The following is a 23,937-nucleotide window of genomic DNA, read 5'->3' on the forward strand; positions in this document are numbered from 1 at the left end:
AGTGCTGGAGTGATGTGATTCTCGCGCCGCGCCGCGCCGCCGTGTGGGAACCCGGGTAGGTATAATAGGGCAGATCAGGTGTGCAGTCATCACCATTCGTTTGTCTGGAGAAATATACTTCGTAATCGAGCTATATACTGTCCAAACTCCACTGCTCACACTTGTTGTACCACACACTCATAGCTTACGTTTTATTCATGCTCCGTAAAAACATGACAAGGTCGTTATTGGACAGATCTTTAAATTCTTTAAATAAAACGTGTTTAAGAAGTAAGTACATTCACTTTTAACCTAAAAGAAAATATATTAACGAACAGACATTTCATACAACAGCCATATTCCGGATATTTAAAATAATAGATTTTAACCATACATAACTCTATAGTAACACAAATCTAACACGATTTAGTGAGCTAGCAGAGCAGGTTTCGCAAGTTACCTCTCTCAAATGGAATATTTCAAAGTAAAATACTCTTGAAAAATTAAAAGGTGATCATATAATAAAGAATTTGTATTCAAATTAGAAGCTATATGAGAGACATGTGTAAATATAAACACAATCAACAGCTGCATTCCACAGACAAATATAATTACGAAACAGAAAGCAACAAAATACAAAAATACATATCGGCAAAATAATCATAATTTCTCCCCACAAAAATTATGCAGTTAAAACTCATGTAAATGTGCAATACACTTTGTGTTTGGTTTTACAATGAGTACTATTATTACTAATATTTATTTTATTGTAAAAATTACTGTGTAAAACGTTTAGATATCATTCACCTAAATTTATCAGATTACTGTTTAAAACATATTATAAATTTCGAATACCTAAATTATAATCATAACTTAGTTTTCGATTTACCTGGTCGCATGTACGGTACTTGAAAAAAATTAGTTCTATGAGTTGCTTCATTAGACCTTAAGCTTGTTATGTATGTCGTGGTCATGGCATTGGAATGAATAAAGAATGCCCAGTGGGATTTACTGAATATTCGAATATATTTCAAACCTGACTTGTTTAAAATATACTATAGTCAAAGTTGCTGTAAAACTTTGAATTCTATTATGGTGTATAATTTAAAACTCTAATGTTATGTTTCGTGTGTTTACGGCAAAAATTGTTACATTCTAAGTAACACGAAAATGCAAGCACGTTTTGAAAAATAATTCCATTAAGCAACCATGGAATTGAATGTTTACCTTAGGGTGTGGATAAAACTTTAAAACAATCTCAAATTACATTGTTTAAAAGGAACAAAAAACATAAATGCCAAATACTTCTTAAAATTTGATATAATCGGAAACAAGGGATATTCCTCGACGCTCTGATTAAGAGATTAGACTTACATAATCTATGATAATGGTCAGTGTCACGACTGAGTCGTGATCGGTCTGGGGACAATCGTTTCGACACACGCTAAAACGGACTAAACCTTACCGATAATAAAGCTCAACCATTATTATTAGACGTAATTCTAGAATAAATATATATTGTCTGCATAAGTTAAAAATAGTTATTCTTAATAATAAATCACTTGAATTAAAATTAATTTGATATATTTTTCGTTATTCAAGCAAAAATTAGGAATTTTTATTTTGAAATGTGTAACAAATTTGCCTCTCGATATGAGAATAAAGTTAGCTAACCCTCTTTTATAATTTACCTTCCCATTAGACTGATAAATTATATGTACAAAATTATTAAATGCTGATTTAAGAAGAAAAATTCGTTTGGCTCTCTTCCTCAAAGTGCTATCAAAGTTAACATTCAAAGTATTGTGCACATACTACAATAATATTATCTTCTATATCTAATATAAAAAAACTGTATTATTGCTCTAAGCTCGAAAGCGTTTCATATGTGGGCATAACGACATGTTGATAATTTATGTGCTATATAATAATCCGCCCGACATCACTGCACATGATAAACTAATTAAAACGAAGTTTAATGGTTTTAACGCCCATTACAAAACTAACCAATCAATGCACCTTATTTTATTTTATTGCTTCTTAATACACTACTCGTCTTTAGAGCTAAAGACGTTTTCCGATCAACTGAATGCTTATTACCGTCTTTGGTTTAATATTTCAGACGTAAACGGTTTCTGCTTGGCAATAATTGTAAATCTTTCTAAACCACATTCATTAGTTCCACAATTAACATCTTTTTAAGTGAGTTTTATAAAGCCAGACTATCTGATAATTTAGTACAAACGTTAATACCATAAGAATATTAGAGAAAGTTACAAGAGATCTATTCTGATAAATTCGGGCCGAGTGACGTGGAGACATGAACGCCCCAAAACAGGTGGCTTCTGAGAAACACTAAAAGTGACTCCTCTAATAGAGCTGTCACCCCCTCCTTTCTAAAACCCATTGCTCTTCCCGAATGGCGGGCACTCCATGAGGTGTGAGTTATCAGCACCGGACCTGCGGGCAGGAGCCGTGGCCTCCCAATACCGTGCCGAGTAGATAACAGCTAATGTCACCGGCGGGACGCGACTGCCGTGACGCCATAGTCTGAGACTAGGCTCGACGTAGGTACATCAGCACCGGACTTGTGGACAGGAGCCGTGTTCTCCCAATACCGTGCCGAGTTGATAACAGCTAATGTCACCGGCGGGACGCGACTGCCGTGACGCCATAGTCCGAGACTAGGCTCGACGTAGGTACATCAGCACCGGACTTGTGGACAGGAGCCGTGTTCTCCCAATACCGTGCTGAGTTGATAACAGCTAATGTCACCGGCGGGACGCGACTGCCGTGACGCCATAGTCTGAGACTCGGCTCGACGTAGGTACATCAGCACCGGACTTGTGGACAGGAGCCGTGTTCTCCCAATACCGTGCTGAGTTGATAACAGCTAATGTCACCGGCGGGACGCGACTGCCGTGACGCCATAGTCCGAGACTCGGCTCGACGTAGGTACATCAGCACCGGACTTGTGGACAGGAGCCGTGGCCTCCCAATACCGTGCTGAGTTGATAACAGCTAATGTCACCGGCGGGACGCGACTGCCGTGACGCCATAGTCCGAGACTCGGCTCGACGTAGGTACATCAGCACCGGACTTGTGGACAGGAGCCGTGTTCTCCCAATACCGTGCTGAGTTGATAGTAGCTAATGTCACCGGCGGGACGCGACTGCCGTGACGCCATAGTCCGAGACTCGGCTCGACGTAGGTACATCAGCACCGGACTTGTGGACAGGAGCCGTGTTCTCCCAATACCGTGCTGAGTTGATAACAGCTAATGTCACCGGCGGGACGCGACTGCCGTGACGCCATAGTCCAAGACTCGGCTCGACGTATGTACATCAGCACCGGACTTGTGGACAGGAGCCGTGTTCTCCCAATACCGTGCTGAGTTGATAACAGCTAATGTCACCGGCGGGACGCGACTGCCGTGACGCCATAGTCCAAGACTCGGCTCGACGTAGGTACATCAGCACCGGACTTGTGGACAGGAGCCGTGTTCTCCCAATACCGTGCTGAGTTGATAACAGCTAATGTCACCGGCGGGACGCGACTGCCGTGACGCCATAGTCCGAGACTCGGCTCGACGTAGGTACATCAGCACCGGACTTGTGGACAGGAGCCGTGGCCTCCCAATACCGTGCTGAGTTGATAGTAGCTAATGTCACTGGAGGGACGCGACTGCCGTGACGCCATAGTCCGAGACTCGGCTCGACGTAGGTACATCAGCACCGGACTTGTGGACAGGAGCCGTGTTCTCCCAATACCGTGCTGAGTTGATAGTAGCTAATGTCACTGGAGGGACGCGACTGCCGTGACGCCATAGTCCGAGACTCGGCTCGACGTATGTACATCAGCACCGGACTTGTGGACAGGAGCCGTGTTCTCCCAATACCGTGCTGAGTTGATAACAGCTAATGTCATCGGCGAGACGCGACTGCCGTGACGCCATAGTCCGAGACTAGGCTCGACGTAGGTACATCAGCACCGGACTTGTGGACAGGAGCCGTGGCCTCCCAATACCGTGCTGAGTTGATAGTAGCTAATGTCATCGGCGAGACGCGACTGCCGTGACGCCATAGTCCGAGACTATGCTCGACGTAGGTACATCAGCACCGGACTTTGGACAGGAGCCGTGGTCTCCCAAAACGGTGCTGAGTAGATAACAGCTTATGTCATCGGCGGGACGCGACTGTCGTGACGCCATAGTCAGAGGCTCGACGTACATCAGACACCGGTCTGGCCTCAGCTCAGACATGTCTGTACATCATAGCTCTGTGACACTGACAACTTACCCGATCACTCAGTCATTCGGTTCTCCTGCCTGCATCGTTCATGACCCTCTTCCATCCATCCGCCTCACGTCGCGTCGATTACAAATCCTAACTGTCTGAATAGTCAACACATCAGGTTCAAGTATGTCCCGTCCTCATGTTTTGTCACATTCTTCCACACTATTTTCTTATCCGGCGATCTCAATTCTTTTTACTTTTTCAAGAAATACTCCACACATTTTTATCTGTTTTTATTAACGAATGTTATTGTAGCAAATTTTCAGCTTATTCAAAGGGACACATTATAATATTAATTAGGTATAATTAATAAAGTTTCCATGCTTTGATCGATAAACGTTTAAACGTAAGGTATTTTAGGTAGATATTGACTCTAAACCGTGAAAGTTCTAATCATTAACATTCACAAGATTGCCACGGATATTTGCCATACTTAGGCTACTTATATATGGCCGTGCCTTTTTTGAGTCTGAAAACTGATTTAGTAGTAGTAGACTAGTATCCTAACTAATAAAAATGATTACACCCTGGGAAATTACGTTTTATTAGATAAAATATAAGAGGGACCCTTATCGTAATCATAGAGCATTGAATTAAGACAATCTAAGCCTCGAAGTCTTACTCAGGTTAATTATGAGTACCAGTCACATAATTCGATAATGTGGGCAATGTTCAGTTAAAGGTCTGAACACCGGAATTTGCTATAAAAACATCCAGAGACTTATGTGTTTATTCTTTCTGTAATTTTATGCAACACGAATCAATAATACACATCTAACAGTCATTTTAAGTTAATAAAAGCCTTCAATAAAATCTGTGGAACTTACATTTTAGGGTGGGCCTAACTTCATAATATTTAATAAATGATGAGTTATGTCAGCTATAAAAAGCACGCAGGATCTACAACTGTGCGAACCCTCCCGGAGATGAGTGGATTGTTCGTGACGAGAAGTTCAAGTAGAAGGCATTTCAGAAGATAGAGATCTCGATATCCAGCAGTTTAAGAGGCCTCGTCGACGACTCACTTTTTATGGCACCCGCTGTTGGAGAAGACGTCCGCACGGTATGGCTCCTCCAGTTTTTTTACCCAGAAGTAGGCGCCTGAAATAGGATATTTTTCCAAAAGTCTAAATCTAACCCGCCGCCTTTTTCATATTCATTACTTTCTCCCACGCATCGGTACGTAATTATGTGAGCATTACAACGGTCGGGTTAAACAAAACTGACCAGGGCCACTAGCAGTGACTTGGAAAAATCATACCAGATGCTGTGACGGAGGTTCTTTTGAGGTTTGTTTGATCAGACGTTTGTTATTTCAGTGATTGTGATAGAATTAGTTTTTGTTGCCTGTTTGTGATTCAGAGTTCTTGTCATGTCTTTTCTTGTAAACTAACCGTATTCTTACAGCAAACTAAAAGAAATAAAAATGTCATACCCGTTCACTAGTTCATTCATTCATGCCCGTCGTTAGGGACGACACACAAGATTCAGTCTTGAAAAAGTATAACTGTTGTATGTAAATATAAAGTTGACATGAATGTAACGTGAAATTGAAATAATAATTTGTATACTTTATCTTCTTAACTTCATATGCCATTTATGAAATGTTATAACATTATTATGTAATTATGTAACTGGATAAATTTTGGAATTACTTTTTATCTAGAAAGGACGCTACTTACTGCGGCTACGCAATTGAGGTTCAGCTTTCAACATGGGTAAACAGTTTCAAACTGTGTTATAAAAAGGAAATCATCTCAAATACAAAAATGTTTCGATTCAGGAACTTAGATTTCACTGTCTCCATACTGATGAAGTGTTGTAAATATAATTGTATGTAAAATCTCGTAAAAATAAAATGTAAATATAAATCGTAAACCTTTAGTATTACCAGATCATTATATTTTTAACAATTTAACATTGAGACATTTCTAAAGTGAAACTTTTGTAGATTTAGGACGAGTTCTTAATTATAACGCAATTTAAGCATCATAATAAATAATCTCCGAATCATTAGGGTTTTTACTATTTTAATAGTATGAACGTGAAAATACTATTAAAATACTTACCCATTATTTAAATTACTACTTCACCAACCGAGCAAATTGTTCAAAAAACATAGTTGAATAGTCGAATGTACAAATTATTGCTGAATAACGATTCATTATTGAGATCAACTATTTGTTCTGTTATTTTTTAGTTTAACTATTAAATATTCAAACAATGAACTTAAGTCGAATTGGAAATAGTAGTTCTACATTGAGTTTATGTAAGAAGTTGTGATAATAAATACATTTTACATCACAACATTAAATACATCAATGGCATGTAAAACAAAGCCATTAGCTGGAGCCATTAGTTTCTAATGTTGTTACGAGTTAACAAGTGGTGGATACTTAGAAACAAGAGAATTTCGGGGCCAGTTAATTTCTGTGTCAGGAGGAATTAAACTATCCTCAAAATAAATTGCTGTGAATAATTTATATATGTTTTTTAGTTTGTTTGTTACTATTATTGTCTTTAAAAAACTCTAACATGTTTTTTTCATTAAGTCAGTCAACTGCTTAATATAAAGAAAGAATGTACACCTGTATACTAGACCTAAAATCATTTGGACGTGTATGTCTTGCATTTAAACGTAGACATATTGTTATTTCAAATGATAATACCAAAATGAAGAAGTAAAGCTGTCTTAGTTCAGCGAAACAAAGCAGAAGATTCCAGTATAGATTTTTCTCTTAGTCTTAAAATGAGTGGAATAATCTAGTCCTTTGAAATCCCGCCATCAAGCACCTGGACTGGTTGCGCAAGCAGACATTAGCATACTATAAAGACCTCAAACTCTCTACTTCTCTATGGTACTAACAAACATTACAACTTGAGTTTTTATAGAAACTTCATATTTCTGATATTGTCGATACTTACTTTACATTAAAAAGACAGGAATAAGAAATGCAATTTCGTATACAATGAATTTTAATGAATTATTCTACAAATCTTGGTATTTTAAGTCTTTTTTGTTATCTTTTTCATTACTTTCTTTCTAGTTGTCAAATGACTCTCTTTAAGTGAAATTAACGGAAAAGTCATAATTCCTACAACTGATGTTTTACTGTATGAGATTTGATGGTAGTCTAATATTTATAGTTGTAACTCAGCTCGTTCGGCCATCATCGTGTGGACAACACATAGACCTGACATTTCCTACCAATCTGCGGATGGAATTTTGCTTTAGCTGAATAGGAAATAGCAGACACTTTGTTCCAGTTAAGTGCTCTCATGTACTTCCTCTTTCACACATGTAACTACTGAGACAGTATTACGAAATACTCTGTGTAATATAAAAGACACATCATCAAATTAGTTTGTTTTATTTTTCAATTAAAGAAGAACTGTTGATTAAAAGGTAATGAGTTACTTATCAAAGTGAGTCTTTGATACATAATGTTAAATTTATACATCTTATAGTATGTTTAACAAAAAAATAACGACTGCCAGAAACATGGATGTGCTCTACAATGAAAGGTGTTATTATTAGAGGCATTATGATAATCAAATTTCTTATTGCTTTTACATATCGAGTCACTGAATCGGCCATTGCTGTTGCTATGATGCTAGTAACAGATTCATTGAAATATCAGATATAAAACGTTTTTCCCTTGTCTTGAAATATTATGTTTCTAATATATAACGATTTGTGTTGCAATATTTATAAAAAATGTAATTTTTTTATTTGCAAAGGTCAATAAAAAGTTCAGTTTGAGGATGTCACAATAATATTTCCATAAAACCCTATTGGAAGTTATAGTGTTGCCAATATGTAGATTTTATGGAATAACCATAAAAGTCTACTCTAAAACTGTTGTAAAACTTTAAATAAACGCACGTTGTAGGATTTCATTCGTGCTTTTATACTTTTCTAAGTAGCATTCCCAATAATACGAGCTAAAACCTTAAAGGCAAGCGATGCATAATAAACACTCGAGATTTACTCTTATATAAACGTTCCCTCGAACGGACTGTAAATCCTGGCGTGTAATAAAATTAATGGCGTTTTAATTAAACATTCAAATAGCCAGTGCACTTTCCTTGATTAAATTCCAAACTATTTCTATTAGGAAGGTTATAAGTAATAAATCCTGGCCGGACTATGAAGTGCATTATAAATTACTGGGTATCATAAATTCCCGCCGATTTACAAGCGCGAGCTCAACAACCTCCAAGTGAAAATAAATTGCTGCGTGAATGTGACATCTCACAATGCGAACACTGTGCAGAACTGCATGCCGTGGCTGTCGAGTGTCGAGTGTAGAGTGTAGTGTTCGGCCGTAGAGTGGCAGTGTCGGGCATCGGTTATGCCGCGGCGGCGCGAGGCATGGCGGCCAAGTGGGCATGTAAATGACACCCGACGATCGACTGACTTCCTGCGGAAATACAAGTCCTTAATGACAGAGATCTGCACCTGACCATGTGATTTACAACGAGCTGCTTAATGACTCGTTTAGTTTTCCCCTGACCTCCGACTGATAGTCGTCACACTGTTCCCCGAGATACCGTTGTTCAGGAAGTTGATCCAACCGGCCACTGAACTACCGCGAAGGACCATTATACTGATCGAAAAGTTATAATTGATGTAGCCATTTTTGGTTGGCTAGAACATTGAATCCTCTGTGGTCTAATGATGGGCTTAGAGAATAATTTCCACGAGGAATGAAGGCTCAAAAAAGGTTTTGACAGATAACTGGCATTATATACACTTGGTGTTGTTGTACATCAACAGTTCTTGTGTTAATATAAAAGTAAAACAGTTTCGAACTAACTCTAAATTCCCTAAAGCAAAAATATAACTTACAAGTAGTTACCCGCGCGCGGCTTTGCACGCAATTTTCCCGTTTTCACCTGTATGAGCACTTCTGGATCGCGTAAATTGTATTTCCGACGCCAAAGTTTACTTTCTTCCCACGATCAATAGAATAGGGTGTAAAGTGTATATTTATGGTCATTTTAATTTACTCCGGTATTTGTATTTTTTGCACCAATTTTGCCTCTTTCCTGATAAAGAAAATTTACATACATACACATCTCTGAGAAGCCTGTTTTTGTCAAAAGACAACTTATATAGGTTTCATAATGATATTTCAATGTATAGTAAGAGTTAGACCACATTGTTTCTTATATCTGCTCTGCTTTGCACGCAATTTTGTAGGTGTTGCACGTTTATGAACTACTGCTGGTTAAGTGAATTATATTTTCGACGCCAATTTTAAGCTTGCACTGTTGCCACGGTCAAGAAAATATGTCAAAATTTACTTCATTTTCAGTATGTTTTGTTCCATACCTGGTTTTGTTTTGTTTCCAGATCAAGAAAATATATAACACAGATAAGAGAAGCCTACTTCTGTCAAAAGAGAACAAATCTGGGATTTATAATCAGCTTTTAAATTTAAAGTAAAAGTTTTTAATTAGTGTGGAACATTCAGAGCTGGAATTGGTGCATTAGTCCAAAAGAACAGTCCAGCGAAAGTTCGTCTGGCATAGTTCTTGTCGACTGCTTCAAAGATATTCTTCGGAGTAAAATTCTGACCTTCTTATGTTTTAGGACATTTTATAAAGCAGATTAGTACTTACATAATTACTGAAATCTAAAACCGCGTTAAAAATTATGGTTACTTATTATAAAATGTATAAATCTAAACAAATTTAAAATGATAAACAATTTTTACACAGAACAGTTGATTACAATTTGACAGGCTCATTTAATTAATATTACACAACTTTAGAGACTAAGATGGGATTTTTGGATACTTTAAAGATCAGCAGGACGTAACCCGGAGGGATCTTCGCAATAGGAATAGGCGAAGATGTTCATATATAACATGTTCATTCCAGGAACCGTAAGTATGTCCATGTAAATGTTTAGATGTAGTCCATGTAAAATCGGTTGAGTAGTTTATGCGTGAAAAGAAAACAAACAAACAAAGACATTTTGCCATTATAATAATATTAGGATGGTGTGCCCCATCTTTTATAAAAGAATACAGTCTCGTAAGTTTGACGTGGGTGGCTGAAGTCACGTTTCTGCAGGGTAGGACGCCGCCACCCATGGACTACCGATCCTACTTTCCAAATCTGACCTGGCTCTGCATTAGTTTGTCTACCTGAATTCATTCTAGTAAAATTTGCTTGCATACTTGCTTGTACATTTGTACTGCGCACTGCTAAGGTAATAAATAATAACAACAATAAAGTTAACTCAAACCATAACTTAAGCTATCACATATGAAATTGATATAATGTCTGTTTTTTTTAACATATCTTAAACATTTGGAGTATGGTTCTAATTATTATTCCCCCTCAAGTTTCATCGTTGGTATAATACTATATATACGAGTAACACACACACACACACACACACACACACACACACACACACACACACACACACACACACACACACACACACACACACACACACACACACACACACACATACGTTAACATTCGTTAACTGTGAAATGTTTATTGTTTTATTGCTACTGTCAAGAATTTAAACAATCATTAATTCTTATCTAATATATCGCATTTATAGCTGTATAAAATTACTTGAAATAGTTTAAAGTAATTTGAACTAATTTGAACTCAAAATACTTTAAACTATACGAAGCCAAAATATTTTACTTCCTTAAACAGCGCGCTTGGCCTATAAACAAAAATTCAAACGAAATTTATTTTACAGGGACATACTTAACTTATAAAATAGAGTACAAGTATACGAGGCGGGTCTAGGAGGGCAGCTAAACTGTATTAAAAATGTAATTTCTTAATGAAATATAACATTATTAAGGACATTTCATAAATATGTTATGCTAACAACTATCTCTATTTTTATTAAATTAACAAACCTGAAGTATGAATAACGTTTCATAAAACTTTAAAAACTAATAATGGTCTTGTATTCGAAATTTCTTTTTTTTAATTACTAATACATGATTAATTATAATTTATGAACGAAAGTTTAACTGTATGGTAACACATCATCCTAAAACTAAACTTAATCTGAGACATGATAATAAAGACCTGTAAACCTTATATTAAAAATACCTTCTACGTCAGTTGCTATGTAATTTGATGTCCACGTTTTTGGTACGAAAGTTTAACATTTTCACTGCGACACGAGTCATGTACTTCATGTACCGTCAGGAGTCGTAGTGATGTGCGCCCGCTGCAGTCTATGTTTAATCATGTTCTAGTCTAAGTATTAAACCATAAAAAGTAATAATAGTACAATAAAATAAAAAAAAATAGAAGAATGATGAAATGCAACTTTAGAGACCAAGATGAGATTTTTCGCAAGATTAGAGACCAGTGAGTGGGGCGTAGACCGGAGCGATTTTCATCATAAGAATAGGTCTATATGTCAACCAGACACCCTAATAATGTCCTTGTAAAATTGTAGTACAATCGGTCCCATAGTGTTAACATGATTGAATAACTTATACAGGCGCACACACAGGTAGACACAGTTAGATTTTTATATTATAGTACAAATTATACTATCAATTAATTTTTCAGGTGTACAAAAAACATTATAGTAAAAAGAGTGTAATCTAATGAACAGTATTTTTTATTGAAAGTTTGATTTATGACTGAATAAATAGAACTAGTAGTATAAAAAGTGCTTATGGTACTGTTGATGAGTTCAAGTAGTGGATAGTATCAACAAACTTGTACGGAGAGGGATTGTGTATTAAATATTGATTAAAAATGTGCCATATTCTTGTACGGTTATCAAGATATGCCATTGATAATAGTGTAATGTAGTGAAAGACAGGCATTTGATTAATATTATTTTCACTCGCAACTCTATATCGCAATACCCGTTCAAGTACTGCAGTGTGAGTATGACCCTTTTTCAACCCCTCTTCAAAAAACTTGTGAGTCGGACAGTGGGTCCCAGGTCGGCACCGTGGACTTAGCGTCCGTTCCTTAAGAAGTAGGTAATAAATGGCTCCGACAGTTTTACGACGTTGACCTACAGTTCGTTTACTAGTAAAATTTTATACTAAAAGATCGATAAGTCATTGCTAGTAATAATTCCGGAAAAGATCAACGTGTGGTGGTGGATTCTCATTGTGATATTTTAATTCAGGTGATAATATGATTTCTATAAATGTATTAATACCTCCAAAAATATGTTAATACTATACTTTATAATAAACTGGTTTGAGGTTGTCTGAAAAGAATGTGCAAAATTAATAACAATATTTTATGAAACTTTCAGTATTGACGGTACTCGTAGCGTAGGCTATAGCAAGAAATCAACTGCTCGGAAGACAGGTACGTGGTCAAACAACAAATAATATTCTCGCCTAGACCAGTTTTAGGCATAAGAGTCAAGTTTGTTAATTTATCACTACAATTAGACCTATGTGCATACTTTCTACATTCTGTTTGTAGAGTGACGAAGACAAAGGTACAATTCTGACACATCGATCTCCCCAAAAGTCTTTCTCCTCGTTCGGTACTGGGTTCATCATCCAGTTATCAAATCCCCATGAAGATGTGCATTTAGATTTCTCACCATGCCTTGCGTGAATAATAGTTTAACTAATCTACTTGCGTCTTATACGAGTATGACCTGAATGTACAACAGTTCCAAACATATCCATTAAATATAAACGTCTCTGCAACAGTGTTTTCTAGTAAGTTTGTAACCAGTCTCTGTAGATCTTACCACGTTAAATAACATAATTGAAATGTATTTTTTCAAGTAGGCCTACTAATAAAAATAATTAGATTAATTAATGTTATAATAGCATTGAAGCGTTATTTTTTTTTATTTCCAATGTCTTTATTTCTTTGGATGTGTCAAGATATAAATAGATAGTATAAATTGTGTACTTACCTTTAAAGTCATTGTTTTACAAGTAAAATAAGATCCCATTACCAATACACTCTTTGGAGACCAGAGCTGTCTAGACTAGTTGTATTGAACCTAATGGCCTCTGTCTATAGATGTCAATTAAAATCAACAAACGTATTATCCGTAACTTATACAAAGCAAGTATTTTTTTCTTCTGGGGCTGCGTGTGAGTTGGACCTGGGCCTCAGCCGCTGTCACTATTTGCTAATACTATAGATGCCTCTTAAAGAAGCCGCTGGCAATGCCTTAAAAATAATGAAAGAGAAGTCGAAGGATCTCAATTCTCCCAATATTATTGTGCCCTTCGCTGAATAGTTCTTAAAAGCTTTCAAATTATGGCAATCTTCTATGGGTCCTATATTCCTAAATCAAAAGAGACCCTTGCCAAAACGAAATACATCGAATGCTGTTATTGAAAATTAGTCACCGGTTCTTGTAATAACAACGATGTTTCAAGTCGCTTCAGATGTAGCTTAAAATCAATTATTCCATCCCATTAAAGAATTTCCAATCAATTAAATTTATCGCTGTATTATTCATGTCTCTTTAAAGAAATAGGGCTGTCGAGGCGGATGATTGGTGAAAAGGAAGAAAATGAATCTATTAAAAACGGATAAATTAGACACTTGTATAATTGACAGAAGCCGAAAAGAGAGGAAGTTTGTCATAGTCGAGTGAGATTAGAATAACACGTGTGAGGTATGTTGATTGAGACTTACTCATAAATTACGGCCACTCCCGCACACCTTGGTTACACAGTCCGCCGCACGCCGCGCCATTCAGTAGCGTTCACCTCAATTGAGTTCACCTCCGTTAGGGAGGGCAGGCAGGGGTCGAGAGTGATGCTCCGCACTGCGGTGAACCTCTGGGGTTATAACAGATGGGGGAGGGAGAGAAACAGTAACAAGCGGTCACATCTGTGATGACACGTTTACTACCAGTATAAAAGACTCAAGCAGTTTAGTTGGCACTACTGCTGAACGTGTGTGAACAGGTATGTCACTACGTCACAGTAGTAGTAAGCGTGCATCACTCTCAACATTCGGTGAATTAACTGTAGACTGTCCTCCTGATAATCTCGTTTAGGACCGATCACTTAAAGATTATTTAATGCCAATTGTATCTAAATAATTGTATTCAAATGTTAAAAAAATAACCTTCAGTTACGTCACAATCATATGACGCTGAGCTTAAGTACTTAAGATGAGTACGTCATTCGTCCCTCCACTGGTGGCCGAGGCGCAAAATTTTATTGTTAGCACGTGTGGTTAATTATAAAGGGAATGCGAGGAAATTTAACAGCCTATCCCGAAATCCATTGAGAATAGTGGACACAGTGATTTTATTATTCTATTGTACGACAACGCCACTCTTGACAGCTTTATTTCTACCCATGCCAATTGCTTTAATCGCCTTAACAAAATATAACACGGTCCAGGAACGTTCTACGAGCTGGCTTTTACAGAGTCACAGGTATTTGCATGAGAAAGACCCGTGAATTGCAATAGAACTAACTGGGGTCAAAGCGAAGTCTATCGCCGTACGTGGAGGAATGCCGCAGGGATCTCGCCGGTTCCAGGAAACGGTGAGTATTTACTGTTGATATTGCGCCGTTGGAGGTAATGCCACGAGGTGTCTCTGTCCATCATCTCACTTTATGTTAGCGCTTGTCCGCGCGACTTTAACTGACATGTCCACGTCATCGTGGAGATACGGGTACCACGATCACACTGGCGCGGTGCCGCGTCTCATATACACATGTCCGTTACTTCAATGGCAACGGCATAAATTTGTATCCGGGAAATGTGTCATACGAGTAGATGCATTACTCCTTATCATGATTTACAGCAATCTGGTTTAGATATTTTCTTAATCCTTACACGGACAAATGCCATAGCCTCTTACTACCGTCCTCTAGGATCGGTGTTAAGCAATTAACTGTCGAAATTCACGAATTTATCTTCCTTTTTGATTAAGCATTTTTCAAAGAATTTCATTTTCGTTGTATAGATACATACCTGTTTTCTTTTAAACGTAATGGTACTCGTTTTCTTGCAGGCAGACCCGTATGAAGATGTTTATAGAGTAAAAAGGAGAAATCGGTGCAATAAAAGATAAGCAGAACCATTAAAGTGCTTCAGTTATGACCGTCTGTAGACTTTGAGTTCGGTTGAATTCGTTGACAAAATATGAACATGTCAACCCATAATGCTTGTCTGCAGTATTACTTCCTAAAGTTTTATTTCTTTTTTACAAATAAACATTTTGTATATTCAGTAATTGGTAATTTTAAAATAAAAGTATCTATAATTTTACGTAGTACTTTTAAAAATTATTCTTTGAATGCCATTCTAAACAAGGGTATTCCCTAGATCTCACCATCAGAAAGGCCACCCACAAACCTTCCAACAACAGCCGTTCCTTGAACCATCCCGTCTTGTTAGTTATTGTTTTGACTATTGTTCTCAGTACAAAATTAAATTTAACAGCCTTAATACACCGTTACCGGGAATGTGCTTTTAATTGTTCAATTATCTCTTAGCGGTACCGGACTTAGCGGGTAAAATTAATATCACTGCCACACAATATGTGCTAGATCACGCCTCGGTTAGCACTCGACTGGCCGAGGAATCGTTTCCCATTGTAGCGTGCTCAACCTCTCGCCCCACATACTTCCTAATCTTAATGTCCTTGGTGTCCTAGAAGAGTTACTGTAGAACTTCCTCTATTGAGTGGTCAGAATGGAAAACGTACTACGTTCCGTAGGCACGCTCGGTTCTCACGAGCCAAAACAATAGTCTAATTAGTATTTTCTGCTACACCACCACACTTCTAAAACAATTTTACTCCTTTTAGATTTCTTGGTTCCCATGCCTAATCGTTTCCAGAAGTTATCTTTTACGGCGATGCCATTTTTAATTTATTGAACTAACTAATTAACAAATAAGAACTCACTTCTTCTCCACAAATATTACTTCCAATTAATTTCATTAAGAGCTCTAAATGTTACATTATTGTTCTCCACACAACTATTATTTTGGATTTGAGCCACGGGATATTTAATCCTCCGCCCTAGAGATCTATGATGAGGTAATGAGTAGGTGTAAGCGAATAAAATATACTGAATATGTATAAATGTTCTTTTGGGAACATTTTCCACGTATGACGCTCAAGAACACGTGATCCCCAACAATTGTATTAATTCAGTTATTATATTTGGTGGAAGATATAATTTTTGTGAGTGATAATATTTTACTGATATCTAGTTGACCTTCGATGCAGATCAATTAATGGTGTCAAAAGAAAAGTAGCAAAATGTGAAGTTTAGGAAAATAAATGAGATTGTATTATTTATAGAATGACATTTCCTGTTAATAAAACACTTACTACATTGATTACATGCAATATTTCAAGAGTCGACCAAACATTTCGGTCTAGTCAGGAATCGTTTTGTAAAATCTACATGACATTTTCTATTAATATTTATCTTTTATTTCAAAATCTAAGTCGTAACTCTTGTTGACAAATGTTGAAATAGAGGAAATGAAACTTAGTTTATACGTTTGCGATATTGGTACTTTGGATTCTAACTCATGTTATGCTCTAAATCTAATAATATTTTGGTAAGGTGGGGTAGTCTATTTACCAAAAGCGTACCTGCGTTTAAGATCATATCAAATTCCGTAGCCCGGTTAGTTTTTTTTATGTTTCGAAGAGAACGAGGTGCTTAGGTGAAACGTCAAACAAATTATAGTACAATGCTAATCCAGTAAGACTTCCGATATGTGGTAGTTTAATTTATTTACAACTGGAAAGAACAAACGTAAAGTAGTAAATTAAAAAAGTACTGATGGCATCGTAATAAAGCTTGAAGTTTTGACGGCGAGACATGGCGTAGGAAAAAGACATAAACGACGCTGGTCCATCCTGAGACTGGTTCCAGGAGGGAAAATAAACACAACTAATTTATATAACACGGTTTTAATTTTGCATGTTTGGAATTGTCTGAAATATTTATAAAGGTAATAGAATAAGAAAGTTATGGAGTAGCCTAATGTACGTCGTAAGCGTCTAGCAAATCAAAACATTCGGCCGCCGAAATATTCCCGGGCCAGTTTTGTTTCTCCCCGTGCCTCCACTCGGGATTTACGACTAACTTGCAGCTCAATCTAATCACTATGGTGATTACAACCCCACAATGAATTCTGATAGCGCCATTAGAATAAAATAACGCCGTACGATTATATTGAACCCGCTGCTCGTGTTCTGTTTTTAATTCCTGGCCACCGGATTTATTCCCCCCAATGACTTGTGGAGGTCCAGATCTGTTATCGGTGGCAATTAAAAACCAGTCCAACATACACGCACTTACACGCTCGCCTCGTATCTCACCGCAGATAACATCGCCAACAATGCTCGTCCAGATCTCCTGGTATTCGCGTACTTCGCGTCGGGAGCCTCCTTCAGGGAGAGCTCTGGAGACGCATCCACGCTCAAATTGCCCGCCGGAATTCGTTGATTACTTTGGTCGGGATAAAAATGCCAAACTGTCAGCGCGGGACGGTTTCTTTAAGTGAGTTTATGTCCGCGTCGGAATCTTTGGTGCAATCAGCACACTTCGGGCGATAAAGAACTCTCAAACACTGTACTAACAAATGGCCTCTTGAGCCACAATTTCGTAACTGCGGCGCACAGAAATGTACGATTTATACTGCAGGCTCAGATCGTGTATAAATTACAAAATACGTGGATTCTAAATATTTTCATGTTTATTTATTGGCTGAGCGCCAGAGAAGCCAATTATTTGTGGGGATGGACAAATATCATTTCTGCCTCTGTCTGCCGTATGATATATAAAAAATAGACATGAGATTTTGCACGAAGCTTCATTTCTTTATGAGAAACACTAAGTTTGATGATGGTGTATGTCACTCAATAAGATCTGGCTGATCGTTAGTGAATATTTTTACATCGGTCTTATGGGTAACCATGATAGTAACGACAAAATAGTACAATAAATCATTGTAAAAAATTTAGTCCTATCATATGAGAAAAAGTGACATTTTATTCATAGAGTAAAACAAATAACTTAAGTTTAAACGTTTTTAAAAATGTAAAAAGTCAGTGACAAGATTTGTTTTTAGCGCACTCTTGGGTTGTAGTACTCCCAGATCACTGGAACTTGTTTTATTTCAACGTTGCTATGAAACTTAACTTGGAAACAAAAACTTGATGTATTATGTGAAGACCGAAATACTATAAATATTTAATCTGTAAACTTTTGGATTATATATTTTGCATGAAACTTCATTTTTACACATACAGGAATGAGTTCTACGATGGTGCATGTCCATCCATATGATATGACAGCGCTATTGACGCTTAATACTCATTAGGCTGGGACAATTCCCCTCTTGTCTGCCTGGAGGGAAATATAAATATTTCTTTCCTGTATGATTTTCTGTCTGTATGCAAGCCATCTCAAGAATGAAAGGAGCTGTGAACTTAAAATTGTCCGTGAACTTTAACTTGAATAACATTGAAGAACATGAATAAGATTAGTACCAACTTAGACGCTACTTCCGTCTTGCTGGACGAGAGTTTGTTTCTACTCCGGATGAGTTATTAGATACTTCAGGACGGTGACATGTTCCCAATAATAAAGGTGGTCATTCCGATACATTTTCATCTACACACACTATAATCCTACACGCTGTATCAGGTCCAGGAGCTTGTTTACTTCAATTACGGCTTCAACAGATGTTCTTCTTTGGATATCAAAATATACTCTTGTAATTCTGAAATAACGTTTAGCCATGAGCATTAATACTCTTATCCACATCCATCCAATCTTGCTATACTGGTTGACAAAGGTCCATAGATTTCAACAGTAGCGACCTGCGAAAGACGAGGTGCATTATTCCTGATTTCAAACCTGTGAAAACAAGGAAAAATGTCAGACCTCCAATAGGAAAACTTTTAACAACGACAAAATTTCGTAAGGTAACTGATAAGTACGAAACGGAAGAAGCCGTACTTTCAATTGCAATTGTATAGATTCTTATTGAAATTGCAATAGAGGAAATCTCCAATTAAATAATTTTATATCCTCTTCAGGGATGTTAACAGTTTCTGCATAGCGAAATATCAACCAATCACACCGAACGTCTACATCGACCATTTAAAGATATCTTTGCATTCCATACCGTGTCTCAGTACGAGGCCCTAAAGCGCTTAGACTAGGGTGTTACCGGGCCACATTTTACTGGACTTTCACCCAAACTACACCTTAAGGCAATTTTCTAGACAATATAAATATTAATAACAAAACCATTTGTGAAATACAAGTGGACAACCTTTACATTAAACTATTGTAAATGTTCTTCCTCTCCTATTTATCACCGAACCTTAATTTGGCTCACAAATTGCCTAACATACAGTTCATTTTAATTTCTATTAAGAGCATGAATTTGTTCTGTTGGTAGCATATCGTTAAGAATTGGTATAAACTACTTGGTTATGATTTTTTTCATTTCTCTATGGTTTTACTACAACCCGTAACTAGCTTTTACATTACTCTCTGTGGGATTGTGGTATTGATATACTAAATTGTTTTAGGTTTACCCTGTGTTACTAGAAAATCTAAATTATATTGCAACGGTTTACTATGTATTTAAATGTATTTTTTTATTCATCTTTAAATAAAAATAAGCGCAACATTTAGTTTAATATAGTTTTGACTTCGTCGTTAAAGCAACTTCTTTGATGATAGAGGCGTAGCTTTTTTTCTAACCTGTTTGATTATTTTAAGTTCATTTTTAAAAATAAAGACTAATTCAATTATTGAAACAAATGTACACACCTTTCAGACAAATTTTATTATTATAAGTAATGAACATAGAAGTTCAAATTCTAAAAGTACTAATGGCACATAAATCTTGTTATGACGTAACGTTTGAAAATCTTGAATGTTTGAAATCGATTGATGTTTTGGCACGCTCACGATTCCTTAAAGATTTCAGTGGTAAACCGACAAAGGGCTTTGAAAGATGAATGTGATAAATATTCGGGTTTTGTGTAATCAAAACAAAACATATCAGATGCTTGGAGAGAAATAATTTGTTGCTACTTTGAATTCCAACAATGACACTCTATTTCTCCGAGTTCTCACCAAATTAAAGGCGTAAACACGCCGAAGCAGCGATAGAATCACACGCAGGCCCGGCCTGGATACTTTGAATATCCCGGTACAGTGCCTGTGCCAGCGCCGCACGCGGCAGGCAGTCGATCTCGCTTCAGATCGCGGAGTGATCAAGCGATAACGACCGGCCGTGCACTTTATGTAAACCCTTTTTCGTCGAAATACCGAATAATTTATGATGACAAAAAGCGAGTGGAGTTAGTTTTAATTGGTATCTCACAGCACGCTGTTCTTTGTTTTCCGTATAATTGGGTAGGCACAGGCAGGGAATTGATGTATGGTTGGAGACGAATAGCTAATGGCAGTGCCCTCTGCCTTCTACAGACGCTGCTCACCTTTTGGCCGTGGCGAGGTACGCTGCTGATGCTGCTGCTGCTGCTGCTGATTATGTTGGCTGTTACAGAGTTAGCACAACTGTGCGAACTGAACCGAATTCTACTTAACATAAACCATGCATCTTCAAAATGCACTTTTGTAGTGCACTTACAGGGCAATTGAAATTGAACCAGAATATAAATTTTTGTTCGTGTTTGTAATGTGTGTTTGATAATGGATAATTTGAAGTGATAGTAATATTTTTGACATTTTCTTTCTTCATATGTTATAAAAATAGAACACTACGTTCTAGAATTGGAAAGTTGTCCTATCTTGTTCACGTATCCAAATATTAAGAGTACTATATAAATTTAAAATAAAATATGTAGCAATGAATTTACCAGAGCCTTAATAGACAATAGAACACGTTATATGACAAAAACCGAACACAGAGCGAGAGTCCAGACAGGGGAAATTAATCCAAAAAAGTAGTAGAAATATAAATTAATTCATTCATAACACTTGTACTATTTAAATATGATTTCATCTCATACCATGTGTAATTATGAGTTATACTAGCTGTTACCCGCGGCTTCGCACGCAATTTTTAGAACCAAAGTCCTTATAAAAAGCAATTATGATGTAATATGATGGGAGTCCTACAAACATTTTAAAACGTAAGTAGGCATACATCACGTAGATATTATTAAGTTCATGGTAAATAGTATCAGAGTTTAACTTAATTATTATATCATGTTTGTCACGTGTAGAAGCATTTCTGGCTCTAATTAATTATAAACATAACGTCACAGCTGAATCTGCCTTGTAATCCCGATCAAGAAAACGCAAATCTCGGATCACACAGGTCTCGGAAACTTACTTTGGTCAAAAAGCGTATATTTCCAGTCCTTGTCATATATTTCAGGTCTAAGATATTTCCAGTACCATAGTAGAGTTTGCCTTGTTGTTCTGACGAAGAAAAAAAATATATATACTTACATAGGACCGAGATGCCTACTTCGGTTAAAAAGTGCCTACATAAGACCGTTTAAATTCACTTACCTACTATGTCACAGGTTAGCTTGCCATATTGCCTCGATTATAATACTTGTGTTGGCATAGTTGAGTTTGCTAGGACTGAAAAGCCTATTACGACCTAGGGGGATGTCCTACCTACTTCTTATGTACTTCCGGTATAAGGGGGAAATCCTTATTAAGGTTATGCAACATTCCAAAATAATCGTTATTAAAGTTTTGCGTTACACTTGTTTTTTGGACTGTAGCCAGGGAAAGAATGAATCGTTAAGGTATGTTAGTATTCATTTCTCTGTTTTTCCGAAAGCCATTGTTAAAATGTAATATCATAATGTCAAGGAAGCCCACCAGTTTAAAGTAACTTATGTGAAAACATTCATACCTGTGTTCATTAAGGTTAGTTTTATAACAGTATTTAATGCATTAGATGATTTTAATTCGTCACTGGCGCAATCTGGAGTAAAATTTATATATTAATGTTTTATTTACTATCTGCATTCCACTACCGATCAAGCACTGTTTACTTATTATTGATAAAATTCAAATGTAAACAGATGTTTCAGAAAGTTTGTCGAATTATAGCTGTCAACAGCTGTTTAGTGCCATTTTAATTTGAATTATGAAACGTTATTACGTTTCGTTCTTATCATAACATTCGAATGTAAACAAACTAATTTTTCAATTCGAATTCGACTTTATTTGGTGAAATGAATGTGTTATGGGTGGTAAAAAGCACTCTAAATGTTAATTCAGACCAAAAGCTATACCTGTTCCAAATTTCAGCACAATCCGTATAGCAGTTTCAGCGTGATTCGAGGACAAACCTCCAAACATCTAAACATACAAACATCCAAACGTCCAAATATCCATACATTCAAACTTTCGCATTTATAATATTAGAGGGATTCAATAATTTGCATTGAAACCCACGATGGCCTTTTTTCGCATAGAATAAATAAATACGTTATAATAAGATAATTTATTATACTCGTATTTTTATTATGTGTCAAAGAAGACTTAATCTACTTCTTTCAGCGTTTGTATCTCTGCCAGAAAACGGAGACGATCGTAAAGTAGGGCAAATCAATGAAATAGAAACTTACAAAACCCATTTTAAAATTCCAGGATCGGTTATAGAAAGCCGCGCCGCGCCGCGCTGCGCAGTAATGACATAATCTGCTTATGAATGGTCGGAGTGCTCATTGACCAAGATTAGTTCAAAACTCCGCAGCGGAATAGACCATTAAGCCTCAGAGAACAGGTTATGAAGAGGAAACTGACAGGAAATAACAATTGGCTATATGATTACATCGTAAAAGTGTATATATTGATATTGGTTGTTGGACTAAACACCAACCAATCAACTTCACTCGAAGTAGCAATCACCTACCAAGAGAGAAGTAGCCTTCAATTGATCCAAAGTACAAGGTTAGACTCAATGCTTTGTACCATCAACAGATCATTCCATGGGCAATAAGGATAATGATTACAAAAATTATAATGCTCTAACTGCTACGAAGATGCTGCGACATTGGTTGAACAAGTCGGAAGTATTAAATATAATAAGAGATTGTGACTGGGTGGAAAAATTTTTATGCTAATATAATATAAAAAATTAAAATTTGAAAACTTTTAAGTCTAGGAGCCGAGACGCATTTTACTCTGCATAATGACACAGGCCTGGTTTTCTTCAAACGGAAAGGTGAATTGAAAAACTTTTAAGTCTAGGAGCCGAGACGCATTTTACTCTGCATAATGACACAGCCTGGTTTTCTTCAAACGGAAAGGTGAATTTGTTTCTAAGAAGAAAATCGGCTGTCAGCCTCACTAGTTTTAGTGAAGGACAAACTTGGATGGTATCGAAAAGATTCACGATTAAACGTTATCCTCAGATTATGTTTATGTTAACGTGATACTTTTAGAACCGACCACTAAACTCATATCAACAAAAGATTTGATCATTGTTATAGCCCCGACAGAATTTCAATTTAGACATTTAAGGAACGTACTATTATAGGGTAAAGAATATATATATATATATATATATATATATATATATATATATATATATATATATGTTTTTAATAAGGAGGCATTTTTCATACAAAACAATAGTTAAGGGCATTAATATAATCAATAGGAAGCCCAAATCCAGCATGTATTTATTCTTTCGAAGGAGTTAAAAATGA

The sequence above is a fragment of the Homalodisca vitripennis genome, chromosome 1 (assembly GCF_021130785.1).
Source record: "Homalodisca vitripennis isolate AUS2020 chromosome 1, UT_GWSS_2.1, whole genome shotgun sequence".
NCBI lineage: Eukaryota > Metazoa > Arthropoda > Insecta > Hemiptera > Cicadellidae > Homalodisca > Homalodisca vitripennis.